Below are 23,567 nucleotides of genomic sequence, written 5' to 3'. Positions count from 1 at the left end.
CAAGAAATACCCAAAGTCAACTCACACAACAGGATCAAGTATAAGAAGGTCACCAGGGTTTCACTATAGCAATGCAGTGCTTGTATATTCCGTTTTTTTCAAGTTCTACAATAACATTTTGAAGAATCCATGCAAGCCACTTCCATGCTGATGACATGAGTTCATCTGAGAAGCACAAGGAAACATGGAATATTGCCCCATGAGACTGCGGTGACGGAACTTGCACAGCATAGCAAGAACACGAGAAAGGAATACATCCACAGGAATTATGTACTCGAAAACTTTATCTTAGCACAATTTCAATACTATTTTGAAGTTCTTCGTGTGACCTGATTGTCACATTTTGCCCTTAGATATTCAGAATCTCTTAATTGAAACTCAACGGCATTTTTTCCCAAGTATGGTATCATCATAATAGCTGGCAATGAAAACGATTCCAAAAATAACTTTAAGTTAATTGTGCAGGTGAGAAAATGCTTCCACCTACACATCAACCAGTGCCAAATTGTCTGAGTAAAAAAAATCTGGGAAGAGAGCAACTAAGCCCAAAATTGAAAAAACAAAACCATAATGTATTTAGAGCACTGTTTACTGTTATTAACAACATCATTTCAAACACTCCATAGGATGTGGTCTCTGACAAAAATCATACCAGGAAATTCCTCCCTTTAGTATACAGAGAACAAAATAATGTGCACACTCTTCCATCCAGTAGATTCTTTCTAATTTTTTCCATATATGGTGTCTGGCATTCACCATTCAACTTTGTCATGTATTACCTTCTACATTGTGACAATATCTGCTTAATTTTTTTTAAGAGTTAGAAACTTATCATGCTAAAAAGAGTTCATTTGGTTGATCTCAGGAGACTAACTTCTGGCCAAGAGTCAGATACAATCTCTCCTGTTTCCTCTCCTTGCCACGTCCCCTACTTGTTTCCAGAAAATCTATAATATGTAATGATTTAGAATTAATATCCCAATTCCCCAGATCTTTTAATGAATTCATTTACACTTGGGGATGTGAGCAAGGCATCTGTTCATGAATAGTGGAATGATGACCAAGTCCTGATGGGGAAGGCACGCTGCCATCTTTCCCTGAAATACATCCCAACAGAGAAATCAACTACCTCGTGCCTGGGTATTTTTGTATGTCAATTGTTTTCATTAAATATAAAAATCTTTCGAACATTTTCTTCTAAGCCATCTAACTTTACTCGGCTATATCTGTTACATGACAAAGAAAATGACCTAGCAGGTAAAGCCCACATGCTTCGTGCCTCATACACCTATACTGGAATGTCCTATGAGAAATTAGCATTTGACTCAATAGCCATTACTGCTCCAAATTTCAGAAATCATTTTTTAATTGCATTGGGCATAACTGACACCTCCTAATCTTCCATCTGCTGAAACAACGAGATGAATCATGTTCTAACCCTTACAGTATCTGTACTTAGAAGAGTTGGCATTAGAGGGTAATAGGCAATCATTCATTCATTCATTCATTTTTTCCTCACTTATCAAATATTCTATGCATTAAACTTTAAAAAAATTAGTTTTTTCATTTTATATGCTTAAAAATGATAGATTTCCTCACAAATGTTAGACAGGCATAATGGAACATGTCTTCTGCCAAAAATTGCTCATATAAATACCCTGGGGAGTAATAAATGTCACTAACCCAACTCTGCTTTTGAAATCAGAGAACACTGACTTTGAGATGGACACCAGGGTGTGCCAGAGACCTTGACATCCAGGGGAGCTTCTGCCACTGGACACCTGGCTTGGGGTGAAATTGTCGACCTGATGGCAGAAGGCTGTGCATTCGCTTGTGTTTTAAGACTGTTTTAAGACCTCTTGCCAAGAATTTGGCGTAATCTTACTCTCTATGCTTGGAGGGAAGCAGCCAGTGTGATGACCAACAGTAAAGCAAGTTCCCAGCACTGGTAGACCCGTGGCCCTTGAGTTGGGATGCTTTTTCAAAAACCTACCTTACTGGCCTGGGCATTATTTTGTGAGTTCAAATCTCAGAGCAGGAACATTGTTAGAAAGAGACTATTAATATTGTTCTTTAAGTAGTACGGGACATTTGTTCATGTATAAATTTGTTCACATTTGTTCTATATTCTTTGTGTTTCAGCTGTGACCAAAATACCCGATCAAATCAACTTAAGTGAGGAAAGGTTTATTTTGGCTCAAAGCGTTAGAGAGTTCTTGGTCCATCAGGGCAGGCAGGACACTATTTACGGCTGTGGGAACTGGTGGCAATGGCAAACCAGGAAATAGAGAGTCAAACCAGAACCAGAACCTGATTATATAGTTATTTCAAAAGTCCACCTATAATGACCTATTTTTGCCAGCTAAAATCAACTCCTAAAGTTTTCACAGCTTCCTTAAACAGCAGCACTAGCTGGAAATAAGTGCTTAAGATATAGCTTGTGGGGAACATGTCAGATGCAAGCCAAGACAAATACCATCCACACAAAAGTTCTGAAAAATAGAACACGAACTCTACCACCGTGTAAATAAAGATGACACACCTGTCCTTTAGACACTTAAAATTGATAAGGTGTAAGAGTGAAGAAATAGGAAAGAAACAGAAATTATGGTAAGAAATAGAGAAAGAAACGGAAATATACTCATAAGGTAAGTAGGAAGGGATGCTTTTTGACATCTGTCATCAAGTATGTCATATTATTAGTCAAATTTTTCGCTATCGATAGACCATTGTAGCAAAAATCCCAACTCAATTAATCATAGTTGGTCCTGGATTACATGCCAGAAGAGGTTTATGTTGCACAGAGTGATCTCTCTCTCTATCACTCCATAGTGCCTAGCAAGGTGTTGTATGCAACCTGGTACTTGAATGGATGAATGAATGAATGAATGGAATAAATCCAACGTCTGAATAAGTTTGGATATTTTGGCTGGCTTCCCAGGAATCTACCCACAGTTCCAATAATTAAATGCTCTTAGACTGATTGCTGTGTCCCACTCAGGCCTTGATCTTTAGCCATCAGCATATTAAAAATGATTAGGAGGAAGTTTTAACATTTGTTGAGCAACTTTTACATGGTAGAGCTTTTCCTGGTGTCATAACATTTTTTGTGCTAATCTTCATTAGAAATGAACAATACATGTATTAGTATCTTTATCTAAATAATTCAACTTTAAAGAAGTAACTTGCCCTAAGGGTTTGAGGATTGGAACTTCAATACTCAAACTCCATTCTCTTGCTCTTTATTTTATATGACCTTGCCTATTAAAGTACACAGACTAAGCCTTTTCTGGAAAAGGTGGAGAGCTCTAGTTTGGAGACGCCTACCATTTTGTGTATTTCCCTTTCTGATGCCTACATTGCATCTTCTATACATTGACCACTAGCCATATGGAGTTATTATAATAATTGGCAATTAATTAAAACTTTAAGTCTGATTGTCACTTCTATTTACCATGTTTAGGAAGAACTCAACCATGTGTGGCTTATGACCTTCTTAGGAGACAACACATCAGGGAAAACTCCGCAGGCTCCCCCTTGTCCAGAAGAAAATGGCTCTTGTTTAGTGCTCAGCAGAAAATCTGCACTGGATGACATTTACATAACATAAGGACAATAAATTATAGCCAGCTTGTTCTTTATTTAGATAGGAATGGTAATACTTCTCATTTGACCCGTTGATTAAAATGATGCCCATTGTTTCTCATTGCTGTAGGTCCCCAGTTAGTCAAGGACTTCAACTTGCCTAAAAATGGATTTACAATAATTTGTGCTTTGAGCCCTTTTCTTTGCCTTTTACTTTCAAAGATACAGTGTGAGTGTGGGGATTGGTACTATGTCCAGAGGAGACCAAAACTTGTGACTCTCTCAGATGTCCAATCAAAACACCTTTGCTAAAGAGCTGGCCTCAGGCCATCAGACTGCCTCACAGTCCCCCTCTCAGTCCAAGAGGGTGAGGGTTAAGAGTAGACTTTGAGGATGTCCTATCATTTGGTTTTCTTTCTTTTTCTTTTCAGAAGAGTTTTTAAAGGTGCACTGAGTAGATAATCTCAATTCCCATTAACAAAAAGAAATCCTGGTGTGTTTTATTAAAATTTTTCATCATGTGTATTATACTCCAATTTCTCTTTTTTTTTTCACTGAAAAAAAGAGGATTGATTAATCAACAGGTAGTGACTGAATCCTGTTTAAGACTTCGTGTGTTCAGAGCAGATTATTTTTTCCTATTTTTTTTAGCCCTGAGCAAGACTGGCTTTCTGTGCTTGTGTTTAGTGGATCTCAAAGAGTGCTGCTGGGAACAATGGTTGTGCTGGTCACTTTACTCCCTAAGGATATACAGAGGAAGAAAAAAATTCAAAATGCCTCAAATTATTTTGCTTAATAAAAATTGACAGGTAATGTTGCTGCAAGAGAAACAAATCATCAGGAGTAATGAACTCGGGTGTGAGGCCTGCCTGACTGCTGGACTGTCGGGTTCATTTTATAGGCTCGTTGTAACTTGCAGCAAAGTTAAAATAATAGCGCTTTAGTCGTAATAATGCCTTACCTATCTGGAGTGCTTTTCATCTGCTGCTAGCCCAAGGCTTTTTACATACTATATATAGACGCTGCTCCAACTTCCCCTGAAAGCCAGCTAGCTTTGGGGTGGAACCAATCATCCTCTCTCTGCCAGCAACATTACACAACAGTTTTCAGGAGGGAAAATGAAGAATTATTTCTCCTGTTGAAACTCCTAGCGGAATTTCTGAGTGGGAAGAATGTAATTTTTAAGTTAGAATTGGCACTGACACCAGGACTTAACACCCCAACTCATATAGAAAGTGGGCGTGGACACCTCAAAGAACATGAGGGGTCAAAACCATGGTTTCAGTCCTTGAACAAGTAATTATAGCATTTATGAAAAATGAAAGCTATTTCCCAATATGACTTCTTGCTTTTACCTGTTCAGCTTAAGAGGGCCATATCTTTTTTTTTCCATTTTAAAGAAAAACTAATTATAAAGATATACCTATACTTTTAACCATATAGATGTTCAAACGATGGGAAAAAAATGTATAGTCTGCTCTGTTAGGGATGGGTGTGTGTGTGTGTGTGTGTGTGTGTGTGTGTGTGTGTGTGTATCTGTAGAAATAACTTATTTAAAATTAATGATTTTTAGAGAAGTTTAAAAATAAATCATGAAAATCTAAAGAAATATCTACCTAACAATATAATAGAAGTTCACGCTTGGGATTCTCCAGTTCTACCCTCCTAGAGAAGGGATTTATACAGAGATTTTACTTAGGTGAGCAGAAGCTTGGGGGAAAGGAAGAAGTGAAGGAACCAGATATGAAAAGATTGTCAGAGCAACTGAATCTCTCAAAAGGACAAACCAATCAGTATGAAAAAAATTATCTTTCATACCAGGAAATTAAAGAAAACTACTTTTTCTCATTTTCTCCTCAATACCGTCAAAGGTAAGGGATCCAGACTCCATGTAACGTACACTGAGTACTGGTCTATGTATTATTTGAATACCTATTAGAGAAAATTTAAAAACTGGTCCAACTACAAAAACAGGAGAAAACCCTAATAAAACATTACAAATAAGAAGTTCAGCATTTGAATCCACCTTTGGCCCACTATATAATCTTTTTTAAAAAAATGATTTTTTCTCAAATATAGCTCATTTTTTAAAATTTGTTGATTTTTTGGTATGTATTTCATACAGAATATCCCAAACAATTTTATTCATCTATATACCCGCTTCCCAAATGGGACACTCCCATAGCCCCCCCCGTCCACTGGAGCCCATATACTGTCATCCCTATTACTGTCCACTGTGCTGTCAGCTCACCCAGACATTCCCAATTGCTTGTCCATCCACTGAATCTATTCAGCCTATCTAGAGTCCCTTGTTTTAGGAAGGTCAGCTCTTCCTCATCTAGCAGCAATCAGTTGCCAATATACCTTTAGATAAGATTGGGGTCTGCTGTTCATTTTCCCAGTTCTATGCTGGGTTACTGTCTGGGAGTCTCTTGGGCCACCCTGGCCAACAGCTTAAAGGAAGGTATCTCCTGTCTGGCATTGTTTCTTGTTGTGTAGCCTTTAGCTATGCACATGGACTCTTGAAAAATTATATTGATCCCATTAATATTTTGTTTTACTTTCCTTTTGGGTGTTTAAGATCCTACAGTTGGCACAGATAAACCAATTTATTTTTACTCTTAAGGTCATGTGAGGATCTGTTCCTCAGGAGTCACATGAGCTTGGGAAGTGCCCCTAGCTCCTTTCTTTTACCAGTTCCATCTATGTGAAGATAAGTCAAAGGTCCCTCTTGACTGTGGCTGGCTTTACTTGGAAGTATGGAGTAAATGTTTCCTCTGTGTTGAACCTCCTCTTTGTAGACTGGACACCGGTTCAGTCCATCTGGTGGGTCTCTATGGCCTCCCTGAACAAAAGGAGATGACTCACCATAGTTACAGGACATGTTGAGAGATGCTCATAGTCCCCTGGAGCTTAGTCGACCTAGGAGGGCAAGGAACAAAAAACTGTCCTTTATGGTCCTCTTACCAAATTAGTATAGGCCTCAAAGTATGGGTAGTAGACATCAAGAAGGTTAGTTCCATCCATCTGGTACTTTTAATTACCATGGGCTATGTAGATAAAGCTTGGACAAAGACCAAATGTTCTCAGATAAACCTTGCCTAGACATATATTATATTGTTTGAGCTAGTTGTATGTATAATTTGTCAGTAGTTTTTTTGATTAATGCAGTTCCCTCTGTTTTTAAAAATATTTTATTATTTTAATTTTATGTGTATGAGTGTATTGCCCGCATGTGTGTGAGTGCACCGTGTCATGCGATGCCACGGAAGTCAGAAGAGGGCTTCAGATTCCCCTGGAACTGTAGCTAAGGATGGTTTGTAACCACCATGTGGGTGCTGGGAATCGAACCCGGGTCCTCTGCAAGAGCAGTCAGTGCTCTTAACTGCTGAGCCATCTCTCCAGCCTCTCTCTCTGTTATTTGTTTTTAACTATCTAGGCATTATATATCTCTCGCATTGTCTAACCCTTCCACTAGGGTTTCCCCATTTAAAGTGCCCCCATTTTTCCCATTTCTCCCTTAATAATACCCTTCTGGTAAGGTTCCACCTCTCTTGAGCTCCTTCTTTCCCTTTATCCCCAAGGTTCCTTGTATAACCATCCCTCCCCCTCCCATTTAAATAACCCCGTTTTTATCCATATCTTCCTTAGTAACACCTGTTTCCTACTGTTATTCTCTTTCAGATTCTTTCTTTCCCTTTACCTCCCTGGTTCCTTTTCATTATCCTGGTTCCTGTAGTTATGTCTGGATACATACTCACTTATAAGGAATTGGTGCTAGGATCCACATATGAGGGAGAACATATGTTGGGTTTGTTTTTTCTGATTCTGTGTTACTTCACTTAGTATAACAGTTTCTAGTTCCATCCATTTACCTGCAAATTTCATAATTTCATCTTGCTTTACTGCTGAGTAAAACTCCATGTATAAATGAACCACATTTTCACTATCTACTCATTAGTTGAGGTACACTTAGGTTGCTTCCATCTCTTAGGTATTGTGAAAAGAGCAGTAACAAACATGGATGTACAAGTGTCTCTGCAATAGGATGAGTTCTTTGGGTATATGCCAAGGAGTGGTATAAGTGGGTGAAATGTTAGGTTCATTTATAGTTTTTTAAGAGTTCTCCACACTGCTTTCCATAGGGGTTGAAGAAGTTTGCAATCCCACCAGCAGGGGAAGCTGGTGGCTGTGCCATCCAGGGATGAAAGGGACATCCATTATATAATCTTGAGAAACTCTCAGTTTCTCAAGCATTCATTTTCACATAAATTATTATGTAAGCATCAATTCAGTAATATTACAGAATTGCTATCCCCTTGAAAAATACCCTTATAAAACATAAAAATTCATCGAAGCAGAGCCATGAAGTATTAAAGTTTTGTTGGTTCTATGTACCAGATTATTCTGATTTTCTTTAATTTAGCAGTTTGTGACTTTAGTGAATGCTAATGAAACCTTCTTATGCCAATCAGAAGTATCTTGATATTACAGCATCCCTTGAGGGGCAAACTTACTCCCATTGAGAACACTGATGGAACCTAAGCATGGTAATGGGATTGTTTTGTATGAATCAGAAAGGGGATAATGTGTTTGGGTGAAATTATGAAGAGACATCTCAAAAAACAATATTAAGAATTAGGAGATGTGTGGTGGTAGATACTTCTAATCCCAGTGCTCAGGAGGCTAAGGCAGGAGGATGAGTTCAAAACTCCTGTGGGAGAGATAGTGGGAGAGACAGGTTATCCCCGAAGCTCTCTGGCTAGCCAGAACAGCCAAAACAGCAAGCTCTGGGTTTAGCAAGAGACCCTGTCTTAATATATAAAGTGGAGAGTGATCAAGGATGACATCTCACATCATTCTTGTGTCTCTACACACACGTATGAATGCACATACATGTAAATATGTGTGTGTGTTTGGGGTCTATACATATAGACCCCAAACACATACATTTACATAAATCAGAAACTGGAAATGTTTCTCCTACTTATTCACATCTCTGCTTTGTTCACTTTTGTTTTGGGAGACAGTATTCCACTATGTTGCTTAGGCTGATCTCAAACTCTTTGGTTTGAGTGATCCTCCTACCTCAGCCTCCCAAGCAGCTGAAATGTAGATGCTTCCCATCATCCCTGTGAGGGGGAAATCTTTCTTCTCCTAGTTGGTAACAAAAGGCAGTATGCTTTACTTACTGGTGTTCGGGATCAGGAATTGCTTCTATCACAGGTATGTGAGTTTCTGAAAGCACCCCTACTCTTCATATGATGAATTCTCCCTGGAGCCCTGGGCTCCTCTTTGATAGAAGTGTATCTAGAGAACATGGTCTAAACGCTTACTGCCCACGTCAGCTAAGCAGTTATTACTCCTGGGGCTTCCAAGTACCCAAAACTCAAAATATTTTATTTAAAAATATTCACTTTAGGGGCTGGAGAGATGGCTCAGCAGCTAAGAAAACTTGCTGTTCTTTCAGAGAACTGGGGTTTGAGTCCCACATGGTGGCTAACAACCATCCATAACTCTAGTTCCAAGGGATCTGACACCATCTTATGGCCTCTGTGGGCATTGAATACACATGGTGCACTTACATACATGCAGGCAAAACACTCATAAAATAAAATTAATAAATAAAATATATTTAAAAATAAAAAGTAAAAGTCAGTCTTATAGCTTTAAAACTGTGTTTCAGGGGCTGGAGAGACAGCTTAGTGGTTCCAAAATTTTTTAAAAAATATTTTATTTATTATTTTTATGTATATATATATATATATATATATATATATATATATATATATATATATTATCTCCAACTAATACTAGTTTGGGTGACATCTAAAGTAGTAGTATTAAAACTTTCATTTTACTCAGGCATGGTGGTATACACCTTTAATCCTAGTACTCAGTAGACAGAGGCATGCAGATCTCTGTGAGATCAAGGTCAGCCTGGTCTACATAGTGAGTGCCAAGCCAGCTGGGGCAACAGGGTGGCCCTGTCTCAACAAACCAAAATTTTTTCACTTTAGAATATAGACAACTAAAGTTACATAGTTGAAACAATTTGTTCTAGAACTACTTGATGTAATATTTTCTGTACACATTAGACCATAAACGTGATATAGACTTATTTTTGTATTCTAATTTTTAAGGATGTTTTTCCATTATTACTTAATTATATTTTTAATAACCTAAAAATTTACATCTCACATCAAAACTGTTTAATAAATTATATTAAGAGATATCACACATCCATGGCTCTATTCCTTTTTGCAATATTAATCATTTTTGTTAACTTTAATGTTTTTAGCATATTTTAATAAACATCAGCAAGTATACCACATTTTATAGTGTGAAAGTTAAAGGTGACCTTCATTGCACACATTTTTACAGTTTGCTTCCTTTACTGGGGGATGGAAGATGCTCCTCAGGTGTCAGTCCCTTAGCAACAGACAGCTGAGCAAGAGACAGCTGTGCTGAGCATACCAAAGGATGAGCAGAGAGGAGGAAGCCATTGGAACCTAGTCAGTGAGCAGCAGTGAGGGGCTCTCTGATGGGCAAGGCAGCTCCACACTCCAGGTAGCATCACCTCAGATGATTGTCTGAACTTCTATCACTCAGTAATTCTCCTCAGTCTTGCTTCCTCATCTTGCCCTCACAGGTGCTCATCCTAAGGACACCTATCTCAGAGTCTTCTCATTCAGTGCTGTCAGGCTTAGCAAATGAAAATATAGAATAGGCGTAGGCGATAGCTCAGCAGGTGAAAGCAGTAACCGAGCAAGCCCAATGGCTTGAGTTTGATCCCTGGACTCCATGTAAAAAGCTAGATGTATTTGTAATTCTAGCAATACTATTTCCACATGGCAGGCAGAGACAGGAAAATCAGCCAGAAGCTCACTGCTGGTCATCTATCCTGGAGAAAGCTGTGCAGAAACGGGAAAAGAGAGACAAGACCCTGCCTCAACAAAGAGGAAGGTAAGAGTCAACCTCTGAAAGTTGTCAGTTGGTCTCAAAATGTGTTCTGGCATGCATGCACTTATATGTTCACATATACAATTATTATTATTATCATTATTACTATTAATAAAACAAATACAAGGTATCCTGGATTTCATCCTATACTTGCATATAAAGTAAGCCTTCCCTACACATTGGTTCCACATCCAAAGATTCAATCAATCATGGATTGGAAAAGTTAGAAACACACTGCATCTGTACTGAACAGAAACACGCTATTGTTCCTTGTTATCAGCCCCCAAACATTACAATGGAAGAACTATTCCCACAGTAGTTATATTTCCTGAGGTATAAGTAAACCAGGCATGGTGTAAACCCTGTGGGAGGATGCACACAGGTTCCTTGAAAATACGACATCCTTTAAAATAAGGAACTTGAGCATCTGGAGATTCAAGTATCAGCCGAAGCCCCCAAACCAATCTTCTGAGGAGGACTGATAAATTTTCTTTTTTTTTTCTATTCCCATTGAATGGATCTACAGTTATTTCCTAATTTTTCCAGGTTGTTAAATGTCATAATAAAGAAAATACTTTGTATAGGTCATTCTGTCCTTGTGTCAATGTATTTTGGGGTGATTCTTAGAAATTACGTTCTAAATTAAAGGCAAATATGTATTTATGTTTGATATCACCAACTTTCCTTTATAAGTCCTATTCTCTAAATGATATCATTGATTCTTATTAGAAGTTGTTTATTTTGTTTTCAATGCATTTTATAATTAGTTATAACAGTTGTTTTGTTTACCTTATAGTTGGAAGTTAAAATATGAGAAACTGCCCAGGTGTAGTGGTGGTACACCTTTAGTCCTGGCACTCAGAAGGCAGAGGCAAGTGGATCTCTGTGAAATCAAGGTCAATCTGGTTTACATAGAATTCCAGGCCATCTGGGACCACAGTCTCAAAAATAAAATAAAATAGGCACTGGAGAGATGGCTTAGTAGTTAAAAGCACTGGCTGCTCTTGCAGATGACCCTGATTTGAGTCCCAGCACCCACATGGCAATTAACAACTGTCTATAACTCAAATTCCATGGAATTCAATGCCTTCTTCTGTCATCCATGGGTACTGCATGACATGGGTGTACTTACATACATGCAGGCATAACACTTGTACGCATAAAATAAAAATAAATAAAAAAGAAACCAGAAAATAAAGACAATAGCATGATCAATGCCTCATTCAATGTAGGAGTCCAGGCATTAAAATACAGGAAGCATTAGTCTTTCAAAACTTAAGTAATGTGCTAGACACAATTTCTAAAAAGCATTTATCAGCAGATACCAGCAACTTTCAACAGTACTTTATTTGTCCTTTATTTTTGTATGTACACTTTTTGAAACTTTTCCTAAGAAAACCGAGATGTGGATGACTTACATGCAAGATGTGCGTGATCCAAATTTTGGATACATAAATAAAATATTATGTATTTATAACAATAAATGAAAGATTTTAATAATTCAAAATCAACTGTTATCCAAACAGCAGACATCCCAAAGAAATGTATATGTAATCCATAAAATTATGATAAAATAGATTTTGATATTCTATATTTTTCCAAAACATTGTACCATCAAGGAGTTTCTGTTTTGTGACTGTTAACAGTACTTACTTTCTCATAAAAATGCTCCCTGGCATACTTTTTGTTTAAAATAATGCTTTTCTTTCTATGGTTCTGAGTTTTCTGTCTTGCCTAAGTTGTTCTTTTTTACCTAGAAGTTATTCAAACATTCTCCTTGCCAGGTGGTGTGGCATCTGCGTACAGTCCTAGTACTGGGAAAGTTGAAGGCAAGAGGATCTCAGTTCAAAGCCAGCCTGGGCCTACTTGTGTTAAAACAACAGCAAACAAATAAGCCAAATCTTCTCTTACATATTTTTATCAGGTTTTAGATGAAAAAATTAATGTTCTATTACTCTAGAACTTATTTTTCTTCATTATATGAAGTGGGAGTTCAAGACTGCCGTTTATCTTGATGGGCACAAAGTTGTGAGGGCACATATAGTAAATGACCCACTTTACTGAATTAAGGTACCATCCTTGTTACAGTCCAATTTTCTAAGTATACATGCACACATCCACCCATAGATGTGTCTGCCTCTTCCTATCCCAGTACCCTAGAATCTTGATCACACTAACTCATAGATTTTAACTTCTAAAAGCCAATCACCTCTTGTAAATTTTTCTTTTCAATCTAATTTTTAGATAGTTTGAACATTTATTATTCTACATGGAAATATAAAGCATCTTACCCTTTCTCTTCTCATAAAGAAACCTTGAAAAATTTTGCACTCCTAAATGACATTATATTTAATTAATATATTAAGTTTGGAGGGTTAACTAAATCTATATATTTTGCTATCCAAAAGTAGTATCCCTTTGTTGTCTGGTAGGTTTATTTATATACTTTGACAAGATCCAATAAAACTATTATATAATTATTAGAATGGTATTAGCAAAGATTTGGGATGACACTGAAACTATTTAAACCCTAAAAGCAAAGAAATGGACATATGTGGACAGCATGATGCCAATTAAATTTAAATGCCCAGACAAAGATTGATAGGAAATCAAATACATCCAATGTGTCATGTCTGAAAGAAAGCTTGTGAACAAATTTTATAACCATCTTTAAGATCCTATAGTTTTCAAGTGTTTAATAGCAGGCTGCAATCAAAGTACAACTATGCATGGAAAAAGTGTATATAAACTCTCCTATTCTGCCTCCAGAAAGAAATAGTAAAGTAGAAATCCTAGAATCAATACTGAAATATAAGTGGCACCTATTGCTGTGTGCCAAAGTCCCATTTTGTCACAGAAGGACCTATAAAAATCCTTCTATGACAAGGTGTCTGATGGATTCAGTCAAATTACATAGCGCTGTTATATGTGTAGAACGATTCTTTCCTTATAAAACAGAATCTCTAAAATAAGCACACCAGTTCACTCTTCTAACATAAGCATTATGCTGGAGTTCATGGGAAGTAATGGCAATTAGTGTGGGGTGCATTTATGACTTCATTTCAGTGTATAATAAATACTTCATGTGGAAGGTTTGAAAGAATTTTACATGAAATCACCAACTAGTCAAAAATGAGCTGGAGACAATGCATAGTTACCTCGGGGGAAATCTCTACAACTTCTCTAGGAAGTATTTGATGAGGACTAAATTGCCAATTGAAAATTGTTACCGCTGAACAAGCCCTAGCAACATGCTTTGTTGTCTCTTCTTCCAATATATGTTGTCTTTTGATCTTTTTGAAGTGTGAAGATGGAAGATGGGAACATTAGGCACTCAGTAAATGTAGGTTAGAACTTTCCACTCTAAAAATGTCTTCCTACGTCAGCACTTTTCCACCTTCTTCCCCCAGAAATAGTATGACAACAAGATGACAACAAGATGTCTGTAACTCCATTTAAAATGAAGTTAAGATAGAGGTAAAACTTAAAGATTCATATCTGAGATTCCCCAAACAGCTTACAATAGTAAGAAATGAAGAGAATTAAATAATAAGCTGGCTGAAGGTCTGGGAATCACACATGTCAGGCAGTCTATAATAATACATTTCTTAAAGGTGAGAGGCTCACATTCTATGGTGAGAAAATTAAACCTCTTTTAGCAATTGTGGTGGCAATGGAAATTTGCCGACAATGAAGTGGTTGCTAAGAACCTTGAACTGTGGAAAGCCCCCAAGATGAGATAGAAAGAAATCAGAAAAGAATGAGGAAGGTAAACAGTAATATGCCCACACTCCCTGTGCTTTATTCTACCCATCATTGAAATCTTTGTTTGCCAAACTGCTATATTCTTGTGATCTTTGTAACCACAGGATTATGGGTAACCCCCTTGCTTAACTGCAACATATATGTTTCTGGAAAGCCCTACTTACTTGTTTACTATAAATTTCCCTACAAACTTGAGCTCAGGGCTGGCGCCATTTTGGAATGATCTAGGTCTCAGCCCAGTGGCATAAATAAACTCTCTCCTTCACCTGGACCAGCTGTTGGTTTCCTGATTTCCAGAAGTTCCTGCAACACAATGAGGGAGAAAATAGACAAAACAGGGCTGGCAATAGAATCCCTCCTGAGCCTGGAAATTGGTTCAAGGAAGAGATGAGTTGGGCCAATGCAGATGATCATAGTGAGTTGCCAGACTTGTGGAAATGGAGCTTTTGTCCCTGTGGTGGTTGAGAGGATGGTGACTTAAGGCTGTGGACAGAGAACTTTTCCAGCTCAGCCCTACTCTGAGATCCCACAGTATCTCAGTCCTCCTGTGAACAGCCAACTCAACAGTAGGTAACACACGGTAGGTAACAGAAAATGACAGAGCAGCATTGACATAAGGATATGACATGAAAACTTGTAAAAGAGGACAGAACTGTGTAACAGATAAACCTCTCACCATAAAATGCTGTCGAGAAATACAAACACTGAAAACTCAAACTGCCATTCAGAGCTATGGGAAAAAAAGGAAAAACAAATACTCTTAAGAACACACAGGAAGTACAAGAACTGTTGCATAAACGCAAGAACATTATGGAAAACATCAATGTGGGAATTTAGGAGAAGCATTGAGAGATGAAGAAATAAAACATATAGAGCATGGACTGAATATTTGAATGCAACAGTAGAATAAAATACAATGGGTTCTTCCCTCTGCCAAGACAGTACATATGTTCTTTGCACTATTCTCAACCAAGCTGAAACCTCACACATTGTACGAACATAACCAATAGAAGAACCCAAAGAATAACACATTGGCAGGTTCCCTGCATTTCCTGTTTGAACTCATTTATATCAGAATAAGAGAAGAGAAGCCGCCAACCTATAAATACTGAAGAATAAGGGGGCTGGAGAGATGGCTCAGCGGTTAAGAGCACAGACTGCTCTTACAGAGGATCCAGGTTCGATTCCCAGTACCCACACGGCAGCTAGCAACTATCCATTAACTCCACTTTCAGGAGATTCAACACCCTCTCTGACCTCTGCAGGCACTGTACAACACAGGTGAACTTACACACATGCAGGCAATACACTCATGTACATAAAATTAAAAAAAAAATAAAATTAAAAAAATAAATACTGAACAACAAAACTAAATGAGTCCAAACAAAGCCCATGCTCCCTAACCAGAGGGCAATAAAAAAGGAAACTTAGCAATACTGAATCATTTAGACAGTAAACCAAGTAGCACATGCACGTGCACACATATGGGGGGGAGACAGAGAGAAAGAGAGGGAGAAAGAGAGAGGGGGAGAGAGAGAGAGAGAGAGAGAGAGAGAGAGAGAGAGAGAGAAAGAAGAAACTGTTCTTAGCTGGGACCACAAAGAGAAAGAAAGTGAGAAGTCTAGACTTCCTCTTTCTCTGGGCAGTAACAAGTCACCACAATGTCCTGGCTTAGGTCTTGTTAAAGAAAAGAGCCAGGATTTTTATCGCTGCTAAGAAACAGCAAGATTCTTATTACCCTTTGGGGTCAGTAGAGGAGTAACAAGTCATACTTTATCTAGGTTATTATCAATGGAGGTCTCTGGGGAACTGAGTATCTTGGTCCCACCAGAAGCAAGGAGAAGCTCCTCTAACCCTGACTGTCAATAAACACAGAACCTGCACTCTGCCCTCTTCTGGTAACAAGTTCACTCTACTGTCTGCTGCAGGAAGAAGAAAGTAGCTTTAAAAAGTCCATGGGCTTACAATATTTTAAATACACATTCCAAAAAAAGTCATTAATTACACTAAGAAAAAGAGAAGTCACATCTTGAATAAAAATAATCAATAGATGGAGGCTGGAGAGATGGCTCAGTGGTTAAGAACAGTGGTTGTTCTTGCAGAAGACCCAGGTTCAAATCCCAGCACCCACATGGCAGCTAACAACTGTCCATAACTCCAGTCCCAGGGGATCTGACAGCCTCTTCTGGCCTCCACAGGTATTGCACTACACAGGTGCACTTACCTACATGCAGGCAATACACAAATACACATAAAATAAAAATAATAAATAAAATATAAAAAACATAATCAATAGACACAAACAGCCAAATAACCTGGCTCTGACAAGGATTTGAAAGCTATCTTCATAAAAATACAATTGTGTACACAACTTAAACATTTTTCTTAAATTCTTTTTTTAAAATTCAAAGTGCCAATAGAGTAATAGGTTAAAAGGAACTAAATGGAAAGTTTGAACTAAAAAGTACAAAAACTGGAATGGAAACATTGTGCAAAGGCTCAGAAGCAAAAAGGAGAGATTCAAAGGATGGTCAACAAATTTGAAGGTGGAATAAGAACCTAATCAATCAGGAAACAGAATGAAAATAAGGGGAACAGAGCTTCAAGGATGAGTTGTACCATAACAAAATGTCTAAGATGTGTGACATCAGAATTCTTAAAGAGAATGTGGCCACAGAAATCTGGAGAAATAATCATCAGCCTCCTAATTCAGCAACAGACATGAACATACAGATCCAAGAAGCATAGAAAATCTTCAAAAGAGAAGCCCAAACACACAGACACAGACACACAGAGACAGACAGACAGACAGACACACACACACACACACACGCACATACACACACACACTTGTTGGGGACAGGCAGAGAGAGAAAGAGAGAGATAGAGATAGAGAGAAGAGACACAACAAAAAAATATAGCAGTCAACCTTCTAGAAATTTGAGACAAAGAAAAACTTGAAAGCACCAAGAAAAAACCTTCTACGTGTAAGAGAAAAATAATTCAAATGATAGATTTACTAACATAGGTGACAAAAGACAGCAAGCAATAATGCAGCATTTTTAAAACTTGAAAGAACTATTGAATTCTATAATCAGTGAAGATTTCATTTAGTAATAGTTAGGACGTTAACACATTCACAAATGAAGGATCCATCAAGGAGATCTTCTTTAAAAATGACTAATTTTGTCTAAATAGAAAGTGAATAATAAGAGAAAGAATCCTGGATTATCAGGAAGGAAAGAAGAATAACAGATAAAAACAAGCATTTGGTAATGTATTTTCCCATTTTTTATTTCTAAAATGTCAGTTGATGATGGAGCATCATTGCAGAAAAGCTTGATGACCAGTTTCCTCACTCAGTGACCAAAGTCAAGATCAATGTGTGCATGTGTTTGTGTACCTATTTGTATGTGTGCGTAAGTGTTCATGTATTTGCGTGGGAGAACACATGTGTATATATGTGCATGCACAAGTGTGTGTAGGCCAGAGATTGACCTCTGGTGTCTTTCTCACTTCTCCAACCTGTTATTTGAGACAAGGTCTTCTGCTGGCCTGGAGCTCCACAAAAGAGAAGTTTTATGCTCACTTTTTAGTAGCTTCACTTGTAACAGCCACACTGGATAACTCTTGATGTGCTTCGACATGTGAATGGTGGAATAACAGAAAGGATCAGATTATCGGTACAGGTAACAACTGGTGCTAATTTCAAGAGGTGAATGCTGAAACAGAGTTAATCTGAGCAGAACACGTAATGTTGTCTTTCTGGTCTGGGTTACCTCACTCAGAATGACTGCTTCCTGTTCTAGTCATTTACCTGCCAATTCCAAAATTTTGGGTTTTTTTTAAGAGTTAAACAATATTTTATTGTGCATATATGTACCACACCTTCATTACCCATTCATCAGTTGATGGACATCTAGGTGGTTTCCAGTTCCTGGCTATTATGGAAAGGGCAGCAATGAACATGGATGAACAGGTACTTCTGTAACAGGGAATAAAGTCTTTGGGATATATACTTGGGTATTATGGCTGGATTGAATGGCAGATCAATTTCTAGATTCTTGAGGAATCTCCACACTGGTCTCCATACTGGTTATACCATTTGTACTCCCACCAGCAGTGATAGGAGTTCCTCTTTCCCCACATCCTCACCAGCATTTGTAATTGTTGTTTTTTGGAACTTAGTCATTCTGATTGGGGTAAAATGAAATCTCAAAGCGGCTTGAATTTGCATTTCCATGATTATTAAAGATATTGAACATATTTTTAAGTATTTCTCAGCCATTTCTGTTTCATCTTCAGAGAGCTCTCTGTTCATCTCCTTGCCCCAATTTTTTATTGGATTGTTTGCTTTTCTGATGTTTAGTTTTTTAAATTCTTTGTATATTCTGGATGCAAACCCCACCAGAGTTATACCTGGTAAATATTTTTTCCCCATTCTGTGGGTTGCCTCTTCACTCAAATGATGGTGTCCTTTGCTGTACAGAAAGGTTTTACTTTCATGAGGCCCCACTTGTCAATTGTTAGACTTCATGCTTATGTTACAGGATTTCTGCTCAGAAAATCCTTTCCCGTGTCTATAAGTTTCAATATATTTCCTACTTTCTCCCTTATCTGAGTCAGGGTATCAGGTCTTATGTTGAGGTCCTTGATCCATTTTGAATTGAGTTTGTGCATGGTGAGAGATAGTGATCTAGTTTCATTCTTCAACATGCCTCTATCCAGTTGATTCAGCACTATCTGTTGAACATGCAGTCTTTTCTCTAGTGTGTATTTGTGGCCCCTTTGTTTAAAAAATTGAGTGACTAAAAATGCATGGATTTAAATCTGGGTCCTTACTTCTATTCCACTGATCAATGTGTCTGTTTTTATGTCAATATTGTGCTGTTTTTATTACTATAATCCTGAAGTATAATTTGATATCATGGATGGTAATGGATCTAGCAGTTCTTTTATTGTTTAGGATTATTTTGGCCATCCTGGGTTAAAAAAATAGATATGCATGTTTCAATTTGAAAATCCAGAGAGGTCAATAAAGTAACAAATGGCCATGGGGCACCGGGGGGGGCTTATTGGGAGGAGTGGTCAACTGTGGTGATATATAAAGGAGGAAAGGGGAATAGCTGAGTAGGAAGGGTTAAAAGGGATGGGGAATGGGAGGGCAGTGCAGAGGAGGAAGTATGGGGAGGGCTAACTACCACTGAAGACCTTTAGAGAAAGCCATGTGGAAACCTACCACTATAGAAGCTACTTTAAGCATACACATATACGTTATATAAAGAGACTGAAAAGAACTACCCTATGCCCGGGAGACATTGCCCCTACTAGACACCACTGGCTTACAAAGTAAAGGCCCAATGCCAAACAATGATATCAGGCAGAGGAACCTGAGGCTAGCCAGTCCACAGGCCATGGGGAAAGCCTAATATACTTATTCTACTAAATAGGTAAAATATTGAACTTATTTCAAATGACTTATTGTTATGCCCATAGATTAATGCATCTCTCAACTTCCAGCAGAAAAGCTTCTTTATGCAGAAGATGGTGATAACACAGAGAGCCACCACTGACCAGTGTGCAGACAATAAGAGGCTGAAGAGTGCTTTTCCCTGAATAAAACACCTGTATCAGTCTTCTGTCTCCCAAGTCCCAGGGATCATTGTGGAAGGGGGGGGAGATTATAAGAGCCAGAGGTGGTGTAAACAGTTTTCCAGGCAATGGTCAGTTACTTATATGAACTCACAGCAATGGTGACAGCATGGACAAGACCCACATAAGCTCAAGACAGACAGAATCCCAACATAGATGTCCTGAAGTGGGTAAGAAACCCCAACCCTACTTGAGAAACCCAGTGGCTCCTGGGAAAGGGCGAACCAGTCTTGCTTAAAGGTGAGACTCTTAGTGGGTTGACGAGACTCCAGTGGATGGACCTCCACTGAAAGGCATTTGGGGACACAAACCTCACTCTATATATGCATATAGATGTATGCACTATCCACCAGAATAAATTATATATTAAAGAACATATATTAGAGTACATAAATTTGGTGGGGAGTTATGAGGGGAATACAGTTATGTGAGGGGATCTAAATATGATCAAAACCCATTGCATGAAATTCACAAAAGTTCAGTAAAAGTTAACACAAAGAATAATTGAAGAATTAGCCCACCATGAAAAAATTCAAAATGATCTGATTTTTCTTTATTGTTGTTTCTCTGGATTATCTTCTGATGGGCATTGAATGGCAAAGAAAACCTGCTTGAGCCATTTAAAGCATAATACACATACTGAATAAAAAAGTTAACTTGTAAAGTTATGTAAGGAAGATTTCAGTTATATAACATTCTAGAAATGACAAAACAAAGAGGACAAATGCAGGTTAGTAGCTGTGAGTGTTAAGTTCAGTGAGTATGGGTAGAGCTGAAAACACAGTGAGCGAGGCTGTAGTGGGGCAGCATGAGGGGTTTTCTGTGTCCTACCTACATCAGTGTCAGTAAACTGATTGTGGTACTGGGCTATAGTGTTGCAAGACTGGTTCGCCACTTCCCAGGAGCCACTGGGTTTCTCAAGTAGGGTTGGGGTTTCTTACCCACTTCAGGACATCTATGTTGGGATTCTGTCTGTCTTCAGCTTATGTGGGTCTTGTCCATGCTGTCATATAGTGATGCAATCCTTGATCTCGCTGTATTATATACAACTGCATGTGAATCAAAATTAATAAACATTCATACTTCGATTTAATAAAAAATTAATTCTTAGCTTCCCAAGGCTCAGAGATCATTGTGGAAGAGGAGGCAGAAAGACTGTGGAAAGAGTCAGAGAGGGTGGATGACCACAAGGAAATAGAGTCTTCCAGATAGCTGATAAGTTATACATTTGAACTCACAGCAATGATGACAGCATGCACAAGCCCTATGCAAGCTCAAATCAGACAGAATACCAGCATAGAAATGGGTAAGCGGGTAAGTGGGTTCATCAACATAAGGAACTTTTGGCAATTGATGGTTGCTGGGAAGGGGAAAGACAGTGTCTTACAAGGATGGGACTCATAGACTTTTGGGGGCACAAATCAGACTCTATAGGTCATGTGTGTGTGTGTGTGTGTGTGTGTGTGTGTGTGTGTCTGGTGTGTGCGTGTACCTTAAATCTGGTGGGGACAGTAATGGAAGGTGTAGGTAGAATAGGGGATCTAAATACCATCAATCTATATTGTGTAAAAATCACAAAAATTCAATAAAATAAGATTAAAAGTAAGATTAAATTAATTTCTAAGAGAAGTAAATATAAATTAGAAGGAATACAAAGAAAAACAGCATCAGTAGAAAGCTGTAAGAAGTATACCTAAAAAGAGAGAACAGTAACAAAACTATGGGATAAAAACTTATACAAAAATTAGCTTCAGACTACAGAAAAGGCAGGCCTATAATTACTGCCTTATGAGAATTTCCACTAAAGAATACTGGCGGGCTGAAGAGGTGACTCAGTGGTTAAGAGCACTGACTGCTTTTGCAGAGGACCTGGGTTCAACTCCCAGGACCCAAATGGCAGCTAACAACTGTCCATAACTCCAGATCCAGGGGATCTGATGCCTTCCTCTGACCTCAGCAGGCATTTCAAGACATGGGTACACTCACACACATGCAGAAGTACTCATACACACACACACACACACAAGAAAGAATAGTGGAACAATGGGAAATTAATGAATTTTAATGTTTGGTTCCTCAGTGGAATAGAACTTGAATCTCCTTAAAGAAAGGTCATACTGTATATCACCGAAAAATTTCATAAACAGAGAACACCAGGACAAATCTTAATGAACATATTTTTTAAAAGGACAGTGTATGTGCAAGTCACCTGGTAAGATTGTAAGAAATAAAGTTTGCCTCAAATTTCTCCATGATGAACTATCAGACAAGAAAACAACATCTACAAATACTTAAGACAGTAAAGAGTGATTCAAAGATTTTATACCCAGTCAAGCTGCCCATCAAGGATAAAGTTATTAAAATACATAGGTGTACATATAGTTTCCAAATAATCAAGATTTTCCTCCAAGAATCCTTACTGTTGGAAACAGATTTCCTCTAATGAAAGCATACATGAGGAAACTTCAATAAAAAGATGACTCGTGAGCTTTGAAAATGTTTAGCTGTAGGTAGAAAACCAACAAATGTGGGAATTATGTATAGAGAGGAAAACAGAGGCTGTGTGCTCTGCCATGTATGTGGTACAAGTATTAGGCCAGAGGAATGAGAATATCTACAGACAAGCTATCAAGAGAATTAAAAACATGCAGACATTTTTAAAAAGTCCATATGCATTTTAAGAACAAAATAATTTAAAATGCATATTCAGATTATATTAAAAATTTCATGTAAAATAAAAATGTTTCAACAAATACAAGGGCGAAGGTCATAAATGTAATACTCTCATTCATTCTTTGTCTTACACGCACACATACATACACACAGAGAATTTATACTGGCTTTAAAAATCTGATAAATTTCATATGTTATGGGGGGAGCTCACTGAAATAGATCTCAGTGATGATAATGTCACAAATTAAAATGATTCTTTTAGAAACAACATACCAAATGGCAAGATAAACTTGTACTGAGATCTTCAAATGTTCATTCCAACAGAAATGTTCATACATGTGATCACATGACAAGTACAGTCCCACTAATTCTTCCTCTAGATATTTATGGGAAGATAAGTCCACATTTGGAAGGAGTGTAATAATTACATAACACACACACATAATTGAGGGACAGAAGAGAGAGTGTGAGAGCTAGAAAGAGAAAGAGGTGTTTGCATGCACAGTTCATGCTTGTTATGTGGGGGTGAGGGGGTACACCTATCAATGCAGAGGTCAGAGCAGGTCATAGGGTATCTTCGTCTACCACTCGCTTCTTGTTGCCTTAACACAGGGTCTGTCATTGAAATGGAAGCATACCATTTCTGCTAGGCTGGCTGGCCATGGAACATCCAGACCTTCCCGTCTCCATCCCCTAATGCTGGGATAATAGGCATGTGCAGCCATTGGTGGTTTGTTTACATGGGTATTGAAGATTTGAACTTAGGCAAGCACTCTTACTCACTGAGGCATGTCCCCAACCCTACAATGATATACCTTATTATTAACTACACATTATTCATTCTAGTAAGTGATACAGTTTAATATATAATATAGTCCTTATATGTCTATGATTTAAATGTTATAAAGGATATATAATATGGAAAATAA

This window comes from Nannospalax galili, unplaced genomic scaffold (genome assembly GCF_000622305.1).
Source record: "Nannospalax galili isolate Female #2095 unplaced genomic scaffold, S.galili_v1.0 scaffold1051, whole genome shotgun sequence".
Classification (NCBI taxonomy): domain Eukaryota; kingdom Metazoa; phylum Chordata; class Mammalia; order Rodentia; family Spalacidae; genus Nannospalax; species Nannospalax galili.
Note: the sequence above shows the minus strand (reverse complement) of the source record.